This window comes from Triticum aestivum, chromosome 2A (assembly GCF_018294505.1).
Source record: "Triticum aestivum cultivar Chinese Spring chromosome 2A, IWGSC CS RefSeq v2.1, whole genome shotgun sequence".
Taxonomy (NCBI): Eukaryota; Viridiplantae; Streptophyta; class Magnoliopsida; order Poales; family Poaceae; genus Triticum; species Triticum aestivum.
Genome location: NC_057797.1, coordinates 677840079 through 677852048, shown reverse-complemented (window position 1 = coordinate 677852048; position 11970 = coordinate 677840079).

Here is an 11970-nt window from a genome sequence, read left to right as displayed (position 1 = left end):
TTCTTCCCAAGATCCTTCCCTTTGTGGCCCTTCACCATAATGAAATCAATAATCTTCTTATGATACTTCCAATCTTCATCAATGAAGTGCGCAGTCACTACCATATAGCCATCTTGCTGCTGAGAAGTCCAACAATCAGTGGTAACACACACACTTCCATAATTCTCTTTGAAAAACTTTTTCAACTTGGATTTCTCATCTAGATAGATTTTGACAGTGTCCCTGGTACAAGTTCTTCTTGACGGTGGACTAAAGCGGGGGCAAGCGACTGAAATGAACTTTCTGAATCCAGATTTCTCACCAAATGCAAAAGGCAATTCATCCTCTATGACCATCACAGCGAATGCCTTCCTAACTTTTTCTGCATCATATCTCCAAGTAGTGATGCCATCTCCTGGAGTTGCTTGCAAAGTGGTCTGGTTTGGATCCATTTTGTTATTCGGATTGCGCTTGCATGTACCAAAGTGCCTACGCATTGCTGTTGTCCCATTGATTGATGTAGTAGTTTGAATTGGTCGGTCACAATACTTGCATTTTCCTTCCTTTACTAACCCCTTGTCATCAAAAACTTTGGTAAAATGCTCCCAGATTTGTGATCTTGAGGCCATTTGCTTCCGTCCTTTTGGCTTGTCATCTTGAGCAGCTTCTGGATTGGCACCTTCACCAACTTTTGCTTCGGCATCTTCATCTTCAATGATGCTATGTAAGAATGATTCGTCTCCTGCTTCTGCAGGCGCTGCTTCTGCATCTGCCTCTGCATCTACACTCATAAATGCATCATCTTTGTCCTTCAATCCCTCATCATGTTCAGATTCCGGTATAGAAAGCATCTACAAAAAACAGGTTACTCCTTACTGAACCATTTCTTCATCTAATGGTACACAAGAACATACAAACTAACAAAAAGATACTACTTATAGCCTAGTTAGTACATCAAGCAGCATGGCATGAATCTGTCGTGAATATATACAAGCCAAAAAAGGCAAGCCACTATATCTACCTTAATTTGAACATTGCAGAACTTGAACAATATAATTGATTAGGATAAAAGAATAACAATCTAGACATCACATATGCACATAGAGAGATGAAGTATCTTGCTCACCTTCAGGATTCAGCTGCAAGGTACAACACCGGAAGAATAGTGGGCGGCAACCGGCAACAACCTCGAAGAGGATGAGAGGTGGTGACGAACTGCAGCAGCCAGGAGATGGAGCACCGTCGGCGGATGTCCCCGTCACTGGCAGTGGAGCGACGAAAGAGAGTCGGGCTTGGTGGAGCGACGCAAGGGGAACGGTGGTCGCGGATGGTGGCCGGCTCGTCGTCACTAGTCAGGGCAGCAGCTCGGGGCGCCAGTCCTTGTCGCTCATCATCCAGAGGCGTGAGGCGCTCCTCGATCACGGCTGACAGCTCACGGCATCGCGCCACAGCGAGGGACGGCAGCTAGGGTTCGTGGTGGGAGAGAAAAGAGGAATTGGGCAAAGCGGGCGGCGGCTAGGTTCTGTGAATCGATTGCATCGTGAGGTGAGGATGAGATGTGCTTGTGTGTTATCTCTCTTGTGACCTTGGGCTGGCCACATGGGCTGTAGCCTGCACGTACTACTCCTACGTATGGGCTTTTCTAAATTCGGTCTATACGGGCTATTCGGTCCACAACATCAGATGACTGATCAGACCGTAACTAGTTCCGTCATACAGTAGTGCAGACCGTTTTTTATTCGGTCTTATTTAGTTCGGTCTTTTCGGGTTCGGTCTTTGGTTTTTATGCCCGGGGTGAGGCGCGACACCTTGAGCTCCATTGTAGCATCGTTGTCGTCTCGCCAACTATTGCTTCTACGAATATCGCTACCCCTTAGTGATAAAGTAAAGTAATTACAGGGCGATAGCATTGCATACAATAAAGCGACAACCATATGGCTCCTGCCAGTTGCCGATAACTCCGTTACAAAACATGATCATCTCATACAATAAATATAGCATCATGTCTTGACCATATCACATCACAATATGCCCTGCAAAAACAAGTTAGACGTCCTCTACTTTGTTGTTGCAAGTTTTACATGGCTGCTACGGGATGATCAAGAATCGTTCTTACCTACGCATCAAAACCACAACGATAGTTCATCAAGTTAGTGTTGTTTTAACCTTCTCAAGGACCGGGCGTAGCCATACTCCGTTCAACTAAAGTTGGAGAAACTGACACCCGCCAGCCACCTATGTGCAAAGCACATCGGTAGAACCAGTCTCGCGTAAGCGTACGTGTCCGGGATATACCCCACGGCGTAAACCGGCCGGAAGTATAACCCGGCCGGACTAGGCGTTTCATTGGTAAACCGCCAGAGGATTGGCGATTTATGTGTCTGGCGGTTCACTAGTATGACGATTCACGAGCCTGAAGACTCGTTGGTGACCCGGCTGGACTTGGCGGTTTACTTGAGACCCGGTTTACACTTGGCGATTCACTGGCAACCTGCCCTGGCCTGACGGTTTACAAGCAACCCGCCGGAACATTATGACACACTTGTGACCCGGCGGACGGGTCAGATAAATGACAAGGCCCAAGGCCCAGAAGGTCGGTTTATGTCAATGGTGGGCCGGTTTAAGAGGAAAGGCATGAGGAACATTTATCTTACAAGGAGTTAAGACCTAGACTTGTATCCGGTTTGTATTAGAGATAGACTAGTCCTAATCCTAATAGGAATCTACATGTAACCCGCCCCTCCAACATATATAAGGAGGGGCAGGGCTCCCCAAAAGGGACAAGATGGACAAGTTTCACAAGTTGGACAAGTTAGGTTTAGACAATAGCTCTCGAGATAGAGCACTCTTGTAACCATGATCATCATCATCAATATCAATGAAGTAGGATGTAGGCTTTTACCTCCACCGTGAGGGGCCGAACCTGGGTAAAACATCGCGTCTCTCGTCCCTCTCAACCCCTCTCAAGCTACCACATAGATGCGTTGGCCTCGCGACTAAGTCCTGACACTAAGGACATCTGCCATGACAATTCCACGACAGTTGGCGCACACCGTGGGGCCTGCGCACAGTGGTGTTGAGTTCTTGAAGGGAGCTTTTCATGGATCGAGAAGTTTACCATTAGAAGTTAGCGCCCACCGTGGGGCCTGCGCAAGTTCGAGTTTAAGAGGCCGTCAGAAAATTTCCGGGTCATCAGAAAGTATTCTGGTTTACAATCCGGTTCAAGGGAAAGATGTCTTCCACGAAGCTTTGAAGCTCTCAATATCCGGTTTAACATCCGGTTCAAGAAGGATTTATCTCTTGCAAAAAATTAAAGGGTGCCAAAGAGGACCTGCTGCCATGATGCGCGGTTCAAACATGGGTATCATGCCTTAATTGGCTTATCATATTCTTGATCACTTGGGGGCTTTGGTCGTATCCGAACCATAGTCACACCTCTTGATCGGCGCAATGCCACAATATCACTTGGGGGCTTGGTCGCGTCCGAACCATAGCAACGCCATTTGGTAGGTGGAAAGCCACAACATCACTTGGGGACTTGTGGTCATGTCTGAACCATAGTCACGCCTCTTGATCGGCCTAGTGCCACAGCATCACTTGGGGGCTTTGGTCGAACCCGAACCATTGCTACACCTCTTGATCGACGTAATGCCAATGCATCACTTGGGGACTTGTGGTCACGTCTGAACCATAGTCATGCCTCTTGATCGGCCTAAGGCCACAGAATCACTTGGGGGCTTGGTCGAACCTGAACCATTACCACGCCTTTTGATCGTCATAATGCCATTGTTTCATTTGGGGACCTGGCTGACTTGAACCATAGCTACGCCTATCGGGGGCTTGGTCGTGTCCGACCATGGTAATGCCATTTGATCGGCTCAATAGCCTCTTTTTGCAAATGGTTTTATCATTCCCTTTGCTTGGAATTTGCTTTGATAAATATTTCCTTTTATTTCTGTTGCGTATTTAAACTGACATTGTTAAATCCAGTTCGACTGTCAATTACAAATTGGCGGAACACGGTCAAATCTTAATCCGGAGACTATCTGCCCGGTTTGATTTTATGTTACCATCTTATCATGGAGTAATCTAGTGTTCGTTAACCCGGCTTGACTTTCAACTACAAGTTGTCAGTAAATGACCAATTATAATCCGACGATTATTAACCCGGTCCGGTTCGGCTACAAGTCGCCAGTATTATATATGGATAATCCGGTGTCTATCATAACCCGGTACGGTTTTATCATAAACTAGCACAATATGGAAAGAGTTATCAGTACTCAAGATTGGGATTATCACCCTTACTACAAAAAGTTGGTAAAACCAATGATGTGATTCAATGTCATAGGTATGATATATTTTATATTTGATTATTCTTAAGTGCAGCCTTGGTTATAAACCCAGGTTATATGTTGGGCATTATGACCCGTCCGGCGGTAAACCGCTAGGACACTTTAAACTTGTTGTATGCAGAAACAAGTTGAATAAAGCATGATTATAAATCACCGGTGTTTATTAAACCGGCCTGGCTTTTGACTATAAGTCGCCAGTATGATGATAAATTATCCGGTGTTTATCCGGCCTGGCTTTAAGACAACAAGTCGCCAGTATATGATGAGAAATTATCCGGTGTTTGTTAAACCGGCCTGGCTTTTGACTATAAGTCGCCAGTATATATTTGGATTGCGTCATTGGAATCATCTGCTCATAAATCATTGGATTATATTATTCAAATCTTCAAATAGCCAACATGGCTGGATTTTTATTATGGTTATCAATAACCAGTATTATGATTGAAGTTTTCAAAGTTGCTTTAGAGCAATGTCTATTATTTTATCAAAGAATATGATTTATTCTACAATGGAAAGAATAGTCCTGAGTTACTGCAGGCTTACAACCCGGCACTTGGGGGCTACATTATTCAAATTGAAATTACATCAAATACACAAGTCTCATGTCGCTGCAAGCACGCACCATGACACTTGGGGGCTAATGCAAAGTCATTTTTGGTTCACCTTATTGAAGACCCAACTCATCACATTGTAATGAGCCGGCCCTTGGGGGCTACCAATTGCCTCTGTCAACAATTTAAGGTACAAAGCTTTTTATCCATTACATTGAAGGGTCCACTGCTCAGTTGGTAAAGCACAAGGCTCTTAACCTTGTGGACGTGAATTCAAGCCCCATGATGGGGGTTACATCATATGATGTTATTTTCATTGAAGAATATATCAAAGTTCCAACTCAATATTATCTTACTGAGACGGCCCTTGGGGACTACACCTTGCTGTTCAAAGTTTACAAGATTATATTTACAAAGTCCCTGCTCACTATTGCATAATGACCCGGCCCTTGGGGGCTAATGTCGGGGATATACCGCGCAGCGTAAACCGGCCGGAAGTATAACCCGACCGGACTAGGCGTTTCATTGGTAAACCACCAGAGGATTGGCGATTTACGTGTCTGGCGGTTCACTGGTATGACGATTCACGAGCCTGAAGACTCATTGGTGACCCGGCTGGACTTGGCGGTTTACTTGAGACCTGGTTTACACTTGGCGATTCACTGGCGACCTGCCCTGACCTAGCGGTTTACAAGCAACCTGCCGGAACATTATGACACACTTGTGACCCGGCGGACGGGTCAGATGAATGACAAGGCCCAAGGCCCAGAAGGCCAGTTTATGGCAATGGTGGGCCGGTTTAAGAGGAAAGGCATGAGGAACATTTATCTTACAAGGAGTTAAGGCCTGGACTTGTATCCGGTTTGTATTAGAGATAGACTAGTCCTAATCCTAATAGGACTCTACGTGTAACCCGCCCCTCCAACATATATAAGGAGGGGCAGGGCTCCCCAAAAGGGACAAGATGGACAAGTTTCACAAGTTGGACAAGTTAGGTTTAGACAATAGCTCTCGAGATAGAGCACTCTTGTAACCATGATCATCATCAATATCAATGAAGCAGGATGTAGGCTTTTACCTCCACTGTGAGGGGCCGAACCTGGGTAAAACATCGCGTCTTTCGTCCCGCTCAACCCCTCTCAAGCTACCACATAGATGTGTTGGCCTCGCGACTAAGTCCTGACACTAAGGACATCTGCCGTGACAATTCCACGACAATTGGCGCCCACCGTGGGGCCTGCGCACGGTGGTGTTGAGTTCTTGAAGGGAGCTTTTCAGGGATCGAGAAGTTTACCATTAGAAGGATAAAAGAAGAGCCGGCAGGGGATGATCATACAGGAAGCCTCCCGGGTCAATTAGTTTTAATGATTAAATTTGGAGTTCTCAGCATATAGCTTGGAGATCAGGAGATTAGGGTTCCATCGTTTGAGCCGCCGGACGTGACAGATCCATCGAAGCCGCATCAATGCTAAGTCCGAGATCAAAGGAATCAAACTGTCGTACAATACGGAAAAATCGTTCCAAGGTTGTCATCAATTGAAAAAGTAGTAGTACTTCTCACGTGGTGGTCAAGACTGGTTTGCAAGAGTAGATCTTTTATCTCACGTGGTACAGATCAGACTTTTTGGAGCTTCAATCATTAACCGAGTCGGACAAACCAACCATGACCCAGAGGGGGTTTGGAGGAAGCCGCAGACTCATGTTGCCTTCGAGTCATCTTCGCCTCTGAACCGCCGAGCCCGCTGCCGCGTGTCGAGGCCGCTGCTGTCCATCGTTGCTTCCAAACCGGCCACTGTTTGGGTCGCCATTTGCCGCGGCTGCCATCCAGCCACTGCCTCTTTAGCCTTGAGCCGGCCCCGTCCGAGTTGCCGAACAGCCGCTGTAACCTTGTTCCGAGCCGCCCTCACGCGGGCCTCACATTGAGTCCTCGGCCTCTGCCGGCACGTCTATGCAGCCCATTCGCCTTTGCCGGTCGCTGCTTTCACACCTTTCACCACGGCCCATGGCCGATCAAATCAAACACTGTAACCCGCCGCGGACGAGCCGCAGCAACTTGCCTCAACAGTTGCAGCTTCACCAAGCCACCATTGTCAAGCCTCCGTGGCGAGATGGTTTCGTTCTGAGTCACTGTTGCTCGTCTGATCCTCTTGGATCCTCTGTGGAGGACAATTATGGACCGCGAGTCTTCACTGCTGCCGCAATCATGCTGTTATTTTGCCGAGGCCTCGTCCTCCTCATGCACCTATATACCAATGTGCCAAGATGCAACCCAAGCGCTCCTTTGGTATGTGCGTGTATGGCCCCATGACTGGCTACAACGGAGCTTGTACAATCAGTCAAACATAAGAGCACCAAGTCAACATACATGCTGGCTTCATCAAGTCCTTCATGTGCTAGCTCTAAGGAGTAAAATGCTAGTATACTGCTCCTCTGCGTTCCTCTGTATATACTCACGAATGCAGGCGGCAGTCAAAAATTGAGAAAGATGGAGGCTGGCGTCTTCAGCATCTCCGCGTCCATTAGTGTATACAGCCTTTTGGAAATATTGTCTCCTATAACAGTACCTCGAGCCGCGCCCGACGGCTGTTACTGCTGCTGCTACCTTTTCCTGATGTGGAGATCAATTAAATCCAAGAAACAAAGTGCTACGCACAGTGGAGCAGACGAAGATCCCAGTTGAGAGTGTACTGCCAGCAAGACCTCCAAGAAAGCTCTCACAAGGGACAAACTGTCACATCAAAAATCAGTACGCAGCAAAAACGTGCACTGAGACTCCCTCAAACCAGGTGCTATCTGTTCCATATATTTTATCAGCATGGGTTAAATTGTTTGAAAACGATTACTTTGGTTTGTGATATTTTTTCGCAGGATCAATATTCATTACAAAGGTGTGTGTAGGGGACACGCGCTTACATTACTTTTTTACTAGCAATTATCCACACCGCGGCCGGCTCACCTGTCTGCGCCGGTTTACATACACTTGTCGGGACCGCGCCCGCGATTGACTCGCCATCCGCACGGTTTACTGTTCCTGCAATTAACTTGCCCGACCGTATGGAGCATTACTATATCATCTATCGTTCACAAATGTTAGATGATATCCATCCAAATTTGATTTATTAGCACATGTTGTTTTTGTCAAAGAACAAGTTCATCTTTCCCTTGGTGTGCAATATTGTTTATGCAGGGCAATTATTTATGACAAAAAAATGATATTATACCTCGGAGATGGAGGCACGCCAACATCTTTTGGCACGGGTGGTCGTTGTTACTCGGCGAACTCCCGCGCCGGTTTACAACGTCATGGCCATCTCTCGCGGCCGCACCGGTTCACAGCGACACGGACAACTCGCCCGTCCACCCTCGCGGTCGGTTCACGCGTCCGCGCTGGTCTACAACGTGGAGGACAATTTGCTCGTCCGCGCCGGTTTACAACACCGGGCCGGCTCATCTGCTTAGCTCCCGCGACCGACTCACCTGTGAGTAATTTCAGCTTCACCCGGTGATCATCAACTCCGCAGTGATAATCTCTGACATGACGCATCAGGTGAAATCCATCCGGTATATTTTTATATTATATATTGCTTTCTTTTAAAAAAAGGAGACATTACTTTGTCTTGCAAGTTCTTCAATGTAGGACAAATTAAATCACAAAGCTCTGAAGCTCTCAAATCCGGTTTAAGAATTTCCGGTTCAAAAAGGAATTAACTTCTCGCAAGTTCGAGTTTAAGAGGCCGTCAGAAAATTTCCGGGTCATCAGAAAGTATTCTGGTTTACAATCCGATTCAAGGGAAAGATGTCTTCCACGAAGCTTTGAAGCTCTCAATATCCGGTTTAACATCTGGTTCAAGAAGGATTTATCTCTTGCAAAAAATTAAAGGGTGCCAAAGAGGACCTGCTGCCATGATGCGCGGTTCAAACATGGGTATCATGCCTTAATTGGCTTATCATATTCTTGATCACTTGGGGGCTTTGGTCGTATCCAAACCATAGTCACACCTCTTGATCGGCGCAATGCCACAATATCACTTGGTGGCTTGGTCGCGTCCGAACCATAGCAATGCCATTTGGTAGGCGGAAAGCCACAACATCACTTGGGGACTTGTGGTCACGTCTGAACCATAGTCACGCCTCTTGATCGGCCTAGTGCCACAGCATCACTTGGGGGCTTTGGTCGAACCCGAACCATTGCTACACCTCTTGATCGGCGTAATGCCAATGCATCACTTGGGGACTTGTGGTCACGTCTGAACCATAGTCACGCCTCTTGATCGGCCTAAGGCCACAGAATCACTTGGGGGCTTGGTCAAACCCGAACCATTGCCACGCCTTTTGATCAGCATAATGCCATTGTTTTATTTGGGGACCTGGCTGACTTGAACCATAGCTACGCCTATCGGGGGCTTGGTCGTGTCCGACCATGGTAACGCCGTTTGATCGGCTCAATAGCCTCTTTTTGCAAATGGTTTTATCATTCCCTTTGCTTGGAATTTGCTTTGATAAATATTTCCTTTTATTTCTGTTGCGTTTTTAAACCGACATTGTTAAATCCGGTTCGACTGTCAATTACAAATTGGCGGGACACGGTCAAATCTTAATCCGGAGACTATCTGCCGGTTTGATTTTATGTTACCATCTTATCATGGAGTAATCCAGTGTTCGTTAACCCGGCTTGACTTTCAACTACAAGCTGTCAGTAAATGACCAATTATAATCCGAAGATTATTAACCCGGTCCGGTTCGACTACAAGTCGCCAGTATTATATATGGATAATCCGGTGTCTATCATAACCCGGTACGGTTTTATCATAAACCGGCACAATATGGAAAGAGCTATCAGTACTCAAGATTGGGATTATCACCCTTACTACAAAAAGTTGGTAAAACCAATGATGTGATTCAATGTCATAGGTATGATATATTTTATATTTGATTATTCTTAAGTGCAGCCTTGGTTATAAACCCAGGTTATATGTTGGGCATTATGACCCGTCCGGCAGTAGACCGCCAGGACACTTTAAACTTGTTGTATGCAGAAACAGGTTGAATAAAGCATGATTATAAATCACCGGTGTTTATTAAACCGGCCTGGCTTTTGACTATAAGTCGCCAGTATGATGATAAATTATCCGGTGTTTATTAAACCGGCCTGGCTTTAAGACAATAAGTCGCCAATATATGATGAGAAATTATCTGGTGTTTGTTAAACCGGCCTGGCTTTTGACTATAAGTCGCCAGTATATATTTGGATTGCGTCATTGGAATCATGCGCTCATAAATCATTGGATTATATTATTCAAATCTTCAAATAGCCAACATGGCTGGATTTTTATTATGGTTATCAATAACCAGTATTATGATTGAAGTTTTCAAAGTCACTTTAGCGCAATGTCTATTATTTTATCAAAGGATATGATTTATTCTACAATGGAAAGAATAGTCCCGAGTTACTGCAGGCTTACAACCCGGCACTTGGGGGCTACATTATTCGAATTGAAATTACATCAAATACACAAGTCTCATGTCGCTGCAAGCACGCACCATGACACTTGGGGGCTAATGCAAAGTCATTTTTTGTTCACCTTATTGAAGACCCGACTCATCACATTGTAATGAGCCGGCCCTTGGGGGCTACCAATTGCCTCTGTCAACAATTTAAGGTACAAAGCTTTTTATCCATTACATTGAAGGGTCCACTGCTCAGTTGGTAAAGCACAAGGCTCTTAACCTTGTGGACGTGAATCAAGCCCCATGATGGGGGTTACATCATATGATGTTATTTTCATTGAAGAATATATCAAAGTCCCAACTCAATATTATCTTACTGAGACGGCCCTTTGGGACTACACCTTGCTGTTCAAAGTTTACAAGATTATATTTACAAAGTCCCTGCTCATTATTGCATAATGACCCGGCCCTTGGGGGCTACACTGGTTGAAGTTTCTATGAGCATCAAGCAATTACAAGTCCCAGGTTGCTGCAAGCATGACAACCCGACACTTGGGGGCTACATATGTGGAATACTCAATTATGACTAGTGATTGAGATGAACAACCTGGATTTCTTCAAGATTGTGATATTCATATTGAAGCAAGTCTTAAGTTGTTGCTATGCTACCTTCTTAAGACTTGGGGGCTACAAGTGATAGGCATATAAGAGGTATATTTTCAAGCTTCATGCTAACTACAATTATGACCTGGTGCCATCAATATTTGTAAACCGGCAATGATAAACCGGCGAGTTTAAGTCTTAAACCGGCACAGTTCTACATTCTCAAACCGGCAAGTTCTACATTCTTAAACCGGCTGAAGATCAAATAAGTATTTCAAGACCCATATTTCTTAAACCGGCGCTTTGGAAGCCGACTCAAGTGGATTATTCTTCACAATGTTTCTCTGTGAGAAACCAATGTCAACAAATTGAGTATGAAGCTGGCTTGTTAACCCGGATTTTCTAGAAGGAGGAAATGACAAGGACTTAAGGATCATCAGGTACCGGTTTACAAGAATTCTTAACCCGGAGCATAACCTGTCAAATTTGTTCTTGTGTTTATTTTGCAGCATAAGTTTACCATGGATAAATCCAAGCTAGACTTGGGGGCTAATGTCGGGGATATACCGCGCAGCGTAAACCGGCCGGAAGTATAACCCGACCGGACTAGGCGTTTCATTGGTAAACCACCAGAGGATTGGCGATTTACGTGTCTGGCGGTTCACTGGTATGATGATTCACGAGCCTGAAGACTCATTGGTGACCCGACTGGACTTGGCGGTTTACTTGAGACCCGGTTTACACTTGGCGATTCACTGGCGACCTGCCCTGACCTGGTGGTTTACAAGCAACCCGCCGGAACATTATGACACACTTGTGACCCGGCGGACGGGTCAGATGAATGACAAGGCCCAAGGCCCAGAAGGCCAGTTTATGTCAATGGTGGGTTGGTTTAAGAGGAAAGGCATGAGGAACATTTATCTTACAAGGAGTTAAGACCTGGACTTGTATCTGGTTTGTATTAGAGATAGACTAGTCCTAATCCTAATAGGACTCTACGTGTAACCCGCCCCTCCAACATATATAAGGAGGGGCAG